The sequence below is a fragment of the Nothoprocta perdicaria genome, unplaced genomic scaffold (assembly GCF_003342845.1).
Source record: "Nothoprocta perdicaria isolate Ctin4 unplaced genomic scaffold, notPer1 scaffold_432, whole genome shotgun sequence".
In the NCBI taxonomy this organism is placed as follows: Eukaryota; Metazoa; Chordata; class Aves; order Tinamiformes; family Tinamidae; genus Nothoprocta; species Nothoprocta perdicaria.
This window is the reverse complement of record NW_020455680.1, coordinates 161909-174454: the sequence shown is the minus strand read 5'-3', so window position 1 is coordinate 174454 and position 12546 is coordinate 161909. Positions and strand designations below refer to the sequence as shown.

Genomic DNA, 12546 nt, shown 5'->3' with positions numbered 1-12546 from the left:
GGCTTGTAATTGTGTTAGAAAATTAAAATAGTTCTTATGCTCAGTGCAAGCCCCTGATATCTTTGAGGAGTCCAGGCCACATGTAAATGGTGATCAYCAGAAGTCTATATATGTTTGTTTCCCAAATCAAACAGCTCTATGAGAACAAATAGGGCTGTCTCTCTGCAGTAGCAAGGATTAGAAAAAAAATAAGAGAAGGAAAAAAATCCAAAAAATCATGTCTGGAGTTAGCACAGCTTTTTTGTTTTTATTTCTTGATAAACTCTTTATTTGTTTACCAGATATAGTCATTTACCACAGTGAGATATGAAAACAAGAGCAAAAATCATCCACAGACCTCCCAAACGAAAGGCAAAAAGGAAGATGTTTCCTTTGCATGAACACCGTTCTGTCCCAGCTCACTCTGTCAGATCTGCATTGCCCCAGCAGTTAAACAGATGGACRTTTTGAGGCATGGGCTCTTTCAAAGTCTGTCAGGGCTCCAAGAAGGAATAGTTCGGGTCAGGTCTGGATTTTGAGGGTTTAGAGGCAGATGGGATCCCGAAGTGTTTGCTACTGATTTAAATGAGAATAGTGAAAGAGCAGCAGAAACAGTCATGTAACCATCTCATATTTTCCAGTGAAGGAAAATAGCAAAAATATGACATTACAGGAAAGTGAAGGAAAGTTGACATCTCTACCTGACCATAGCAAAAACAGATTTCCATTTCTAATTCAATGAAAATAAATAACGTTACAGTGAGCTAAACAGGATACCAAAAAAGGTGATGAGCTGCTTAAACCAGGTTTTATGCACTCCATTGAGCAAGCAATGGGCAATTTAGAGGCTCTAATCTGTATAATGGCTCATCCAAGAAGGTGAGAGAGAATAAAATTCTAGTGTTCTTAAGTAGAGGAAATGAGTGATATCTTCAAGTGCAAGACAGGAAACTTTGTAAAATCACTCAATGAAAAAGGATAGTTTAGACATAAGGAGACAGGCAGCTTAATAGTTGATATCTGCATTGTGTTCTTCCAGATGGAAGATCCTTTCTTGTCTGAACCAGCAGAGGATGCCAGCTCTATACAATTAATGTGTCCAAGCTGAAAATGAGAGTAGAAAGTATTGAATTAGTAGCGACATTGTCAGAAAATGAAAGAATATACAGATTAATTTACAGAGCATTGTCTATTTGTAGAACAAAATACTGTACAAAGAAAACTCCATATTTCATCTCTTTTCCACTATCAGGATTTTTTTTTCAGGTATAATATTATTCCAAAGAAGGTGAAACTAAATCTTGTGCTTAAGATATATTATTGGCAGTTGACGAGCAATATTTGAAAATACTACTTTAAAGTAATTGAAAAATTACAGATTTAATGCAGAATTTAATGGGTGAGTTCAGATTAGGTATGTAGTTATTTGTTGTTTGGAAATGAAATTATGCAAAATACTATAGCTCACTGCTGTGATTTCTTTCCTCTAACTGTGTTCATCTACAAAGACAGTAATGGTGGATATTGACACTCTTTTTGGAAAAGATGAAGGGCCTAAGGTTTTGCTAAAGACTTCTCCCTATCTTATGCCAGGCATAATGGTAAAAGTAGCTAAAGTGATCTTTCTGAATCAGAGAAGAGAGCTGAAAATAAATATATTAAAGCAGTGTTTTTATACATATAATATAGCAATGGTGGTAATTAGAGATGACAACTTTTCTCAAACATTTTTACTCCTCTTTAGAAGACCAAGAAAAGGAAACATAGTATTTCTTGATCCTATCAGAGTGATAGCCATTTTGGCTAGATGTTCTCAAAACTTCTAGGAATTATTGAATGCTTTTCTGTGACTGTTGGATGGCTCCCAGAGAGCCAGTTATCATTTCCTCCTCTAGCTAAGTATGGTTATAAAAGCCCCACATAGTCTCTTTGTTTGCTACTCTACAGACCTCATTTATTTATGTTAACGTTTAATTATACCATATATGRTGTTAGCACTGTAAATTCCTATTTTTTATGTAAAAAAGACTGTAAATGGTTTTACAAAGAGTAATTGTGGTGTCTTGATGTCTGAGCAACTATGCAGAAGCTTTTGGGTGAGTTATCAGCCTCCTGGCTCTGAAATCATTACTTTCCCAATAGAATTAAGAGTCAGACTTTTCTAGCTTACAGAAAAGAGATCCCTAACCTGGACATTCTGCAGAAAATTAAATGAACTTGAAGAAGGCTAAGTGAACATTTGATTCTTGGTTTCAACTTTCAGTATAGAGGGGGTGAATAGGACAGACACAGCAAGACCATGTCAGTGGAACAATTAAATTTTCAAAAACAGCCATAGGAGAGATGTAAATTAAAGATCCAAATAACATTCACAGATTTGTCTCCCTTGCAATAAGTGCTTTGGTGCACTGATCAATGCAGTGCAACTGCAAAGAGYATAGAGGTATTATGAAATGGAATTGTGTGTAAGGAAGTGGCACATTGTGGGGAAAGTTCTCACAGTCTTTTTTGTGAAATCCATATGTGTGAGTCCTCTCTGAAGTGCCTAATACACACAGAATGGGGAGCAGGCAGAAGAATTGTAAAATTTTGTGTACTTGCAGAGCACCAGGTAGAAGTTTATATCCGGTTCAGAAGACTGTGTACTAAAATTAAATATAAAGATGAAATGAGAATTTGAGTGCTGTGAAATCCACTAAAATATATGGAAGATCTACWTAGACAGAATATTCAAATAAAAATTTGTATTTGATGTATGAGAGAAGACTTCAAATTGAATGAGAGAATGAGAGAAATTTTCAAAATTTTCTCAATRTGTCATGGATATTTTAGATGACAGATAATGCCCTGATTTAGAGCATTCTTGGTTTCTCATTATAATACAGGCTCCACTGCTATTAATACAAATCAAATATTAAAATTAACAATCTTTCTTATCATCACAAGTGTAGTCTATTTACACTACAGCTTGAAGTCCATGCCTAATGGTCAAGAGTTAAGTCATGTTTTCTAGTTAAAGACTTGGATAACATACTTTACATTATTCTGAATGAAATATATATATATATATATATATATATATATATTTAATAGAGCTAGTAAAAAGACAAGCTTCCGGAGTGCAATCTAACCCCACTTAATTAGCATGTAGTATGATCTAAGAGTTGGTTTAAATCATTTAAAGCAAAGTATTATTGCAAAAGATATATAATTTTATGAAGATTATAATTTTATTATGAATACTGGTTCATTACATCTTGAAAGAAAGCACCAAGACAGAGAAAATCGCAAAAGTTTAAAGAACAACTTTATGTAGCAACCATAAAGCCTTGAAGTTACCAGACATTTAAAACTGTAAAATTATATTGAAGAAACAGGTAAGCATCAGGTTTGAGGATTGACCTTCACTTTTTTGTTATTTATTAGATCAGGAATTATTAATTGCTATAAAACGAGGACAGTCATTTTCTATCTCCCTTTCGGCAAAGTCTGCCCTTTCCTTTTGTAAAAGTAATTGCAAATTTCAAAATTAGAAAATATAAAAGCAAGCAATGTTCTGAAATTTAGATGTAACTGTCTAGATTGACAATATGCACAGGCATATATATCTTACAAATCTGCAACTATTAACATTATTATAAAGGTTCAAAATAAATCCTGTATCAGGAGTAAATGAACACCAGGCTGCTGTCTCTTAAAAAAAAAAAAAAAAAAAAAAAGCTTAAAAATTTTATTGTTTTGAAGGGACAACTTCATTCCTCCCTTTCTAAGTACTTTTTTAGTGGCAGTTTAATTTTTTCTCAGTAAACTGGTAATTTATTGGTAAATAGTTGAAAGAGCTACAGTCATTACTAGACAGTGAAATATGAACCCCATACTTTCTCTGAACCAAACAATTCACAAAATCACAGAATAGCTGGGGTTGAAAAGAGCCTCTGGAGACCATCTAGTCCAAACACACTGTTCAAGCAGGATCACTAAGAGCAGATTAACCAGGACACTTTTCTGAACATCTCCAAGGAAAGAGACTCCACAACCTCCCAGGGCAACCCGGTCCAGTGCTCTGCAGTGAGAAGATTATTTTCTGATGTTCAGAGGCAGCTTCCTGTATTTCAGTTTGTATATCTAATGTAGAAATAGGTCTACTATGTCCATCAAATGATTCTGAAATCACAATATCTACTACTATTTTAAATGTTAAATGTTAAATGTTAAATGTTTAGATAAAAAATAGGTTTCATGAAAAGTATAAGTTATCTAAGTGGATAGCAGTGTGTGCAGTTATCTAAATGGAAATAAAAGCTCGATGGGAGGCTATGATATGAAATTGATATTGTTGCAAATTCTAGAGTGATTCAAGGGTTCCAAATGCAGAGGGTAAATAAGGGCACCTATGTGCAAATGGCTCACCAGTTTTTACTCATATTAGAAATTCTGTGTTTCATGATATTGCTCCTGAACTGGCTGAGATTACTCTCACTCCTGCGTCACCATCTCTCRTTCAATATCATGTAATAGCCATGTGGAGGGCAGTACCCTCCACAAAAGTTTGTCTATCTTGACTTCAGGGCTGAACAGTATAGCAGAAAACATCTTGACAAGGAATTCCCTATGAAGTGTTTCCATAATTTGCACTAGTTTTTGAAAACAAACAAACAAAAATTTGAAAAAAAAAAAAAAAGGATGTTGGAGAACAGTTCACCAGGCTCATAGTCACTTGAGATACGATCCTACTGTCTTTTTTCTTGATATAAGTCCTACTAGAATATGCTGAAATTCTGTGTTTAAACAATTGGTGGCTATTGATTTTTCACTCTTCTTGTGAGAATATTTGTGATTTTTTTTTCTAATCACACGGTCTTACTGTTTGAATTAAAGTCAATAAACAGTTTACTCACCTATTAGATTTTGTTGTTGCTGACTGGGGTCGGCAAGCCTCATTCGCTAGCTGGACTGCCCTGGGGTTGTCCTCACCCCAGGGCCTAAGAGCACAGACATCAATATGAGAATGCAGCAAAAGGCGTTTACTGCGCAGTTCAGTCTGCCCATATACTCCCGTAGAATGCGGAGACTCACCTACTGCCCAATCRGGAGACTAATTTCTACTTTTCGCCTTGTATGGCATGGGGTTATCAGTAAACTGCATAAATTAATTATGCTCCTAACTCCCGTGACATCACAAGATCTTCCGAGCGCCATGCCCTATGCTCTATGCCCTATGCTATACTATATCATCTACTTACGCTAAGCTCTCTACTTTATTAAGCCCTAAAAATTGTAACTAACTCCTACATTTTGTGAAATGTGTTATATTGAAAAAACTTACTTTATATCTTTGACTATAAATGCCGTAATTCCATATGTGATTTCAATATTTTTTAAAGTTGWTTTTTTAAAATGTAGTATATATCCTGAAGAGGAGGTTTTGTGAAGTATTTTTTTTTTTTTTTTGTTCCTAAGGTTTTGATTATATTTGACCAATGAGAGACTTGTTCTGTTTCTGGACATTTCTAAAGATGTAAAAAAGTCAAAAGCAAAACTTAAAATTCAGGATTAATTCTTGTTGCACATGATCAATAAACATGAAAATCTGCATTCTGAACAGGAGGAATGAAATAGAAAGCTATTATTTCACTACAAAATATTGAATTAAGTAAAGCTGATCTTTCAAACACAGTGGAATCTTATAGGCAAGAGCTTATTCCTCTAAAAGATGACAAAAACAAAGAAAAATTGACTATTTAAAACATGTAAAATGACAATATACATGTATGCATTTATATATACATATATAAAGATATTTTTATACAATGGAAATTAAAAACATCTCCATTCTTTCTTCCTTGGTGGACTTTCAGTTCCCTGAAAGCTATCCAAAACGCTGAAGCAAAGAAGCAAAAGACTTCTTAGGCTGGAGGTTAATGCATGATATTGATTATAATTTTGCCTTAGTAAATTAAGAAATTAATTGATGACAGAAGTTTTCATCTCTGTTTGGAAATGCTGTGGCTTTCTTTGTATCTGTAGAAATGTATGCTGGAACTCAAGAAATGCCTTAAATTTAGCCTTTCATTTGCCATCAGCTAACAATATGGCATTGAGCTGCTGACATGTAGTGCAACTGTCAGCAGTATTTCAGCTTTCTGCTAAAATCTGAGGATAATGATAACTAGGTCTTTTATGTGCATCATTCTAGCGAGGAAAAATGGATTTTTTTTTATTACCCCTGCAGTGCCATTCAGAAGAAAAATTTTGACAGGAAAACGTACTCTCATACTTTTCTTGATTTCTCTCGCAGACAAGGATTGGGAAAAGAAGTATGAGGTTATAGACTCAACATATTGAAAATAGAACACCCTGTCTTCTACAGTCTATATTTTTTTCATTTTTTAGCTTTTTTAAAATGAAGAAATTCATTCCTGTATTAAGATTGACATTTTGAATCAGGAAATTGTAAGATTTTTGCCGGCTGGGAGAAATTAAGTGATTGACTATCTCAATATTTTCATTTTTCACATACAAAATGCAGATTTTACCAGTAGAGAGCTAAAAGCACTATTAAATCTAAATAGTATTTTCTTTCCACTTTTTCAAAACAGGCAAGAAAATTAAGTGCAGGTTTGTGTGACAAAGAATTGAGCACAATTAAGGAATCTCATATAGTTGTATTCTGAATAGACTTGTCGCATTACTATTCAGCTTTTTTGTCTAGTGACAGTGGAATATCAAAAAGATACTGAATAATATAGCAAAAATCTATTGTGCCAGGAGATATAATCCTTGTCTGCATGTAATTGCCTTATTAAAAGATTTGCAAGCTTATTCTTCCTTTGAATCTAAAGTAAGCCAAGAAAACTATGATGTCTGAAAAAATAGTGTTCCTTAAACTGTAGTCCTTGTGATATGACAATACTATGTAACTAAAACTGGATATTAAAACTACTGCACTCTAGGACTACTGCAAATGGTAAAGGCTGCAGCTATCATTGGATTCTCATTGGACGGCATTTCTAGATGCCCTCTTTCTCTCCTCACTCTCCCTTGGTGATCAGAGGATCAGAGCTATTGTCGATATGACCAGACAAGATTGGACACTCCAAAGGACACCACTCTTCCTGCTCCAGGGTGTCCTGCAGGCATAGGAGCTCCAAAGGTCAGTAGAAGGAGAGAAGGAACTGTGTGATTCTGTTGCCCTTAGTCATTATAAATTGTCAGCTTTAGTAAACAGCCTGAGTGGATAAAATATTTCTTTCACATCTTCAGCCCATTTCCTTTTATTTATTGAAATGGTTTACTCTTAAAGTGTATGGAAGGCATGGGATTGCTACCCATAGCAACCAAAATGATTGCTTTTTTATCCACAGATAAGGCAGTGAGGCTTAATGCAAGCTTCCCTTCACAGAGCTGTGTTAATTCTCCTTATGCTTATCCTGGGCACACCATTCTCTTCAGCAGGAGTAAAAGCTAATTTCATTGTTCTGTCACTCCTAACTGTCATTTCAGAAACAACAGTAGCTTTACCCCTTTGACTTCAGTACTTACTTTCACACTCCAAAATGGAATGGTGGCCACACACACAGAAAAAGTGGGGCTGGTGTTGAACCTGGCTTGGTATTTTAGAATTATTACTGAGCATAGGTATATTAGTATTTAGACTATATTCTTCCTTCAAGATAAGCAAAGAAAAATACATACCTTCTTTCTATCACCACATTCCTTACCTCAGCAGGACTATGCTTCTTCTTGAATTGCAAACATGTAATTTTTAAATAAATCAAACATAGTGAAATAAGAAAATCCAGCATAATTGCATGCAAGTTTTTCATTTAAGCTTCTAATTATTCCACAAGAAATGAAACTATGCAGATATACTTTATTTTCACTAGGCCTTGSTTGCCAAAAAGTGTGTCCTTGTGGCCAAGAAGGTCAATGGGCAATGGGTTTCTGGCCTGCATTAGAAGGAGTGCTGCCAGTAGCCTAAGGAAGGTGATTCTGCCCCTCTGCTCAGCACTGGTGAGGCTGCACCTGGAGCATTGTGTGCAGTTCTGGGCTCCCCAGGACAAAAGGGATGTGGAGCTTCTAGAGAGGGTCCAGCAAAGAGCAACAAAGATGATGAAGGGCCTGGAGCATCTGTCATATCTAGAAAGACAAAGAGATCTGGGCCTGTTTAGCCTGGAGAAGAGAAGATTGAGAGGAGATCTGATCAATATGTATGAATGCCTGAGGGGGAATGTAGGGAGAAAGGGGCCAAACTCTTCTTGGTAGAGGCCAGTGACAGAACGACACGAAATGGGTATAAGTTGAAACCCAGGCAGTTCCATCTCCATGTGAGGAGGAACTTCTTCCCTGTGAGGGTGCCCGAGCCCTGGCACAGACTACCCAGGGAGGCTGTGGAGTCTCCTTCTCTGGAGATCTTCCCARCCCGCCTGGATGCCGCCCTGTGCCCCGTGCTCYGGGTGTCMCTGCTGGAGCAGGGAGGTTGGACTGGATGAGCTSTAGAAGTCCCTTCCTCAACCATTCTGTGATTCTGTGTCTTTTTTGGAATTTCAAAAAATATTTCCTGGACTCTAAAACACAGCTAACACTATCTTGAGATAAATATTTGTTTCTTACAATAAGTCATGCAAACACAAAAAATTAAATGGGTGGCAATAAAATGCCTTTCTTTACACAGATGTTAAACAAAGTACAAGTCATAGAGTATCTTAATAAATAACAGGGAATCTTACTTGAAAATGATTGCTCTGATACACTTCCATTTAAGATCTTTAAGAGAAGATTGAATAAAATTTAATCATAGATATTATTAATAACTTATGCAACACATAAGGTGTTGCAAAGTTATCTTTCTATGGCAAGTAACTGAAGAAGAAAAAACTTCTAATATACTGTGACTAAAAAATCTATAACTATGTTTTCCTTAACTTATATTTAATGTGACTGTATGGTACCTCTAGACTACCATCTACATAGTCTACAGTCAGCATCCAGCAGCCTTTTTTTGGTGCTCAAAATAACATAATCACAGCATCATAGAATAGCTAAGGTTGTTGGAAGGGACCCCTAGAGATCATCTAGTCCGACCTCCCTGCTCCAGCAGAGACACCCAGAGCACAGGGCACAGGGCGACATCCAAGAATGTTTGGAAGATCTCCAGAGAAGGAGACTCCACAGCCTCCCTGGGCAGCCTGTGCTAGGCATGATGGAGAAAATCAGGGAATATAGCAGTAGTCAGAGATTAAAGTAGCATAAAATTCAGCAATTTTTTTTTCCCTAAAGTTGAATTGTCAAGATTTCTTTTTCTTAATTTTTTCTGGGGAAAAAAAAATCATAAACCTATCTGACTAAAATCTGACTAAAAAATCTTTTTGTTACACAGTGATATGGCAGTGAAGTCTAGAAATATTAAATTTAGGAGTCAGAGAATTCTATACATGATTTTATTCCATTCTAATCTGGCCACCTCATAGCACTGTCAAATGTTTTCCCTGTAAAATGAGTGTATCAATTTCTATTCCTCATAGCAAAGTTGTAAGGACAGATTAATTATTGCCTGCAYCCTTCCAATTTACATTGCCTTTTTAAAATGAGAAACATATTTTCAAAATCCCTCTTTTTTTTTTTTTTTTTAATTATGGATTGATTCCAGTCTTTTTCTCATGTCAAATTTTCCTCTGTGGTAAACACCTCTACAGTTTTGCAGCAAGAATTAATGCCTTCTCATCCTGCGGGTCTTAGCAGACAGGCAAATTTTAAACTAGAAAGTAATGAGTGATTGAATGAAAGATGCCATTTATTCTTTTCTTTAGCATATTCATTCAGCATCTACCTGTCCAACAACTGTAATTATTCAGGTGGATGTGAAATTTTCTGGGACAAATAATTGACATTTAAATATTTCAAACTCTCATCACTAACTCTTCCTGAGCCTAATTAACATCAAGACAGTAATAATGAACGTTGGCTTTTTGCTCTAAAATACTATTTGAGAGAAATGCCTTCCTCATTTACAAAATGGTGTTGCTAAATATTGTCACTTTATAAGTGGTTGGAAAATTGTGGGGTTTTTTTTCCTGAAGCAAGAGCAATCACAGCATGTTTATTTTACCAGGGAAGACTAAAAAGAAGTATGATTGAAGCTCTCTGCTTTGCAATAATTTAGTAAAATTTAGAAACGTGTAACAGTAGAAAAGTAAATGGAGCAATCACTATGGCAAACTATGTGACCAGGAGTAGAATTCTAAACTACACTAAACCAAAGGCCTGCAATGGCTAAAGAGCAACCACTGTATAAATGCAGTTCATTTTCAAGTGATACGCAATCACTTTTATGCAACAAGATCTGGTAACATGACCCTTATCTAAATCAGTAGAGCAGATCCCTTTCAGCATCAGAGCACTGTGTCCTGGCGCAGAGAGCTGTGCCTGGACTTGTACTCTCCAGTTTCTGGAGGGGCAGAGACTGTAGGAGACATAGTTCAAAAGTGAAGGTCAAGGGTGTCTGTTTTCACTCTTCGTCTTTTACTGATGTGCACACAGGAGCAACGACAGCGTGGATACTGAGGACCTCTGAAAAAGCTGGCGCATGCATATTATGGTGTGATGTGTTGCGTCCTTTGAAAGGACAGGAGATTTTCTGGATTAGGCATCATATATTTTTAATGTATCCAGTTCATCAGTGCTCAGATCTCAACTATGACTCTATGGAAACCTAGGAGAAAAATAGGTGAAATGGGTCATGTTTCCAACATGAATACACATAGCAGAATTTTGCTTCTATTCACCAGAACATCAAGATGTTACCTCATCAGTTCCAAGTAGAATTTACTATTACTTCAATGGCTTTTTTAAGTTTTGATTACTCCTGGCTTGCCTCTGAAGCCTTCCAATACCTTGACGRCTTAACAGTCCATCACATAAAAGCTCCTGTGCACTACATTGCAGCATGAATATTTTAAAGTGCTGACTGACTATGTAAGTGCACAGATTAAAGACCTAACAAAAGGATATTTTCTTTAGTCAGCAAAGCTTCTTGGCTTCTATTCAGTTATGTTAACTAAGACAGCACATATACTTTATTATCTGTACTTTATCTCTTTCTCTTTCTAGGATTTATATGAATTTTTGATTTTTATATGAACTTAAACTACAAATATATTACCAAAAGTATTTTACTAGAATAATATATGGTCAGGATATACTTGTATGAAGCTATAACTGAGCCAAGGGGATCCTGAGTCTTCTCTAAAAAGTAGTAAACATATGTATATATTAAAAAAAAGAAAAGAAAAAGCTGTCTCTCACAGGAACATTTCTATAATAACTTTCAAAAAATAAGCATGGAGATTTCAATTGAGAGAGAGCTTGCTTGCAAAATCTTACCATGGCACAGTGTAAATTCAGGAAGATTTAAATAAATATGCTTTTTAGGAGCTGTTTTGAATTACCACCACCAGTTTGAATGGCAGCTACAATGTATCAGCCAAAATAAAAACAGTGGGTAGAATAAAAGTGGTGCAAACAGGTTGGCATCTGCCAACTTGTGGATTCTGCAGTTTGCTAACTGTTTGACTATTTTGGTAGAACATGGCACACAGCCAATGCAAACTTCTCTTTTCATTTTTCTTTTTAAAGAAATGCAATGCAGAGCATAATAGATTAAGAGATACAGAATCTAGATCTCTGTCAAAAAATGAAGAGTCTCTAAAATTACTGAAAGACACAGATTGTCATGTTCCTTTACAGGACCTTTGAATATTGACAGAATACACCTTTCAAAGATATTGCCTTTTATACTATATGCTTAATATTGATGCAACATTAAGACTGGAGAATTAGGAACTTCAGAAATCCTTTTATACCTTCCATGAACCTTCCTGATTAACCTGCTCACAAGCCCTTGTATTCTTAATTAAAGCCACTCTGAGTTCTCAGATCATTACAGGGGGAGATCCACATTGCTTCAGCAGGTTAAACAATTTCATTTAAAAGCAGTAATAAATCTGAACATAAACAGGTTTTAAATCAACACAGCTAAACTAGAGCCAGCTGATTATTTCCTCACTTTGTGCATGCTGCCCATGCCACACAGTTGCCTGACAAAAAATAAAGTGAATCATTGAACTGTAATCCCATCTCTGCATTGGCAGCACAACAACAAAAGTACAACCCAAGTTTGCTTTGGACCCTCTGCCTAAAGCTGAGTTGAGCTTCATTGCCTCCAGAAAATAAATACCACTGTAGAAATTAAAAGGCAAGAGTTACATAGTGTACTTTCTCAAATTTGGAGAAGGAACGTGTGATTTCTTAAGCTGAATAGAGATAATATGTTTATCTTTATATTGGAATATAGTTCCATTTCTTACATTCTATTTATAATAGAATATATTTTGATTTCTTAAATTTACTAGAAATAATCTATTTATCTACAGAATATGCTTCCAGCAGTAATGGGCTTGAATCTTTTTTTTATTTTTGGCCTGTTATTTAACTTAGCTGAAAAGTAAATAGAGTAGGACCACTGTACAGTGTCACCTCCTTTTCTGTACAGGAGGAAATACAAAAAAA

General features: G+C 35.6%; 1 long non-coding RNA gene across 1 annotated transcript in view; it reads right to left on the bottom strand.

Annotated features, from left to right (window-relative positions):
• Positions 1-230: 230 nt before the first annotated feature.
• Positions 231-12546, bottom strand: part of LOC112953301 — a 17937-nt gene continuing 5621 nt past the window's right edge. The window contains exon 3 of the long non-coding RNA XR_003250559.1: positions 231-1083. This is a non-coding gene — a long non-coding RNA (uncharacterized LOC112953301). The remainder of the gene's footprint in view (positions 1084-12546) is intronic.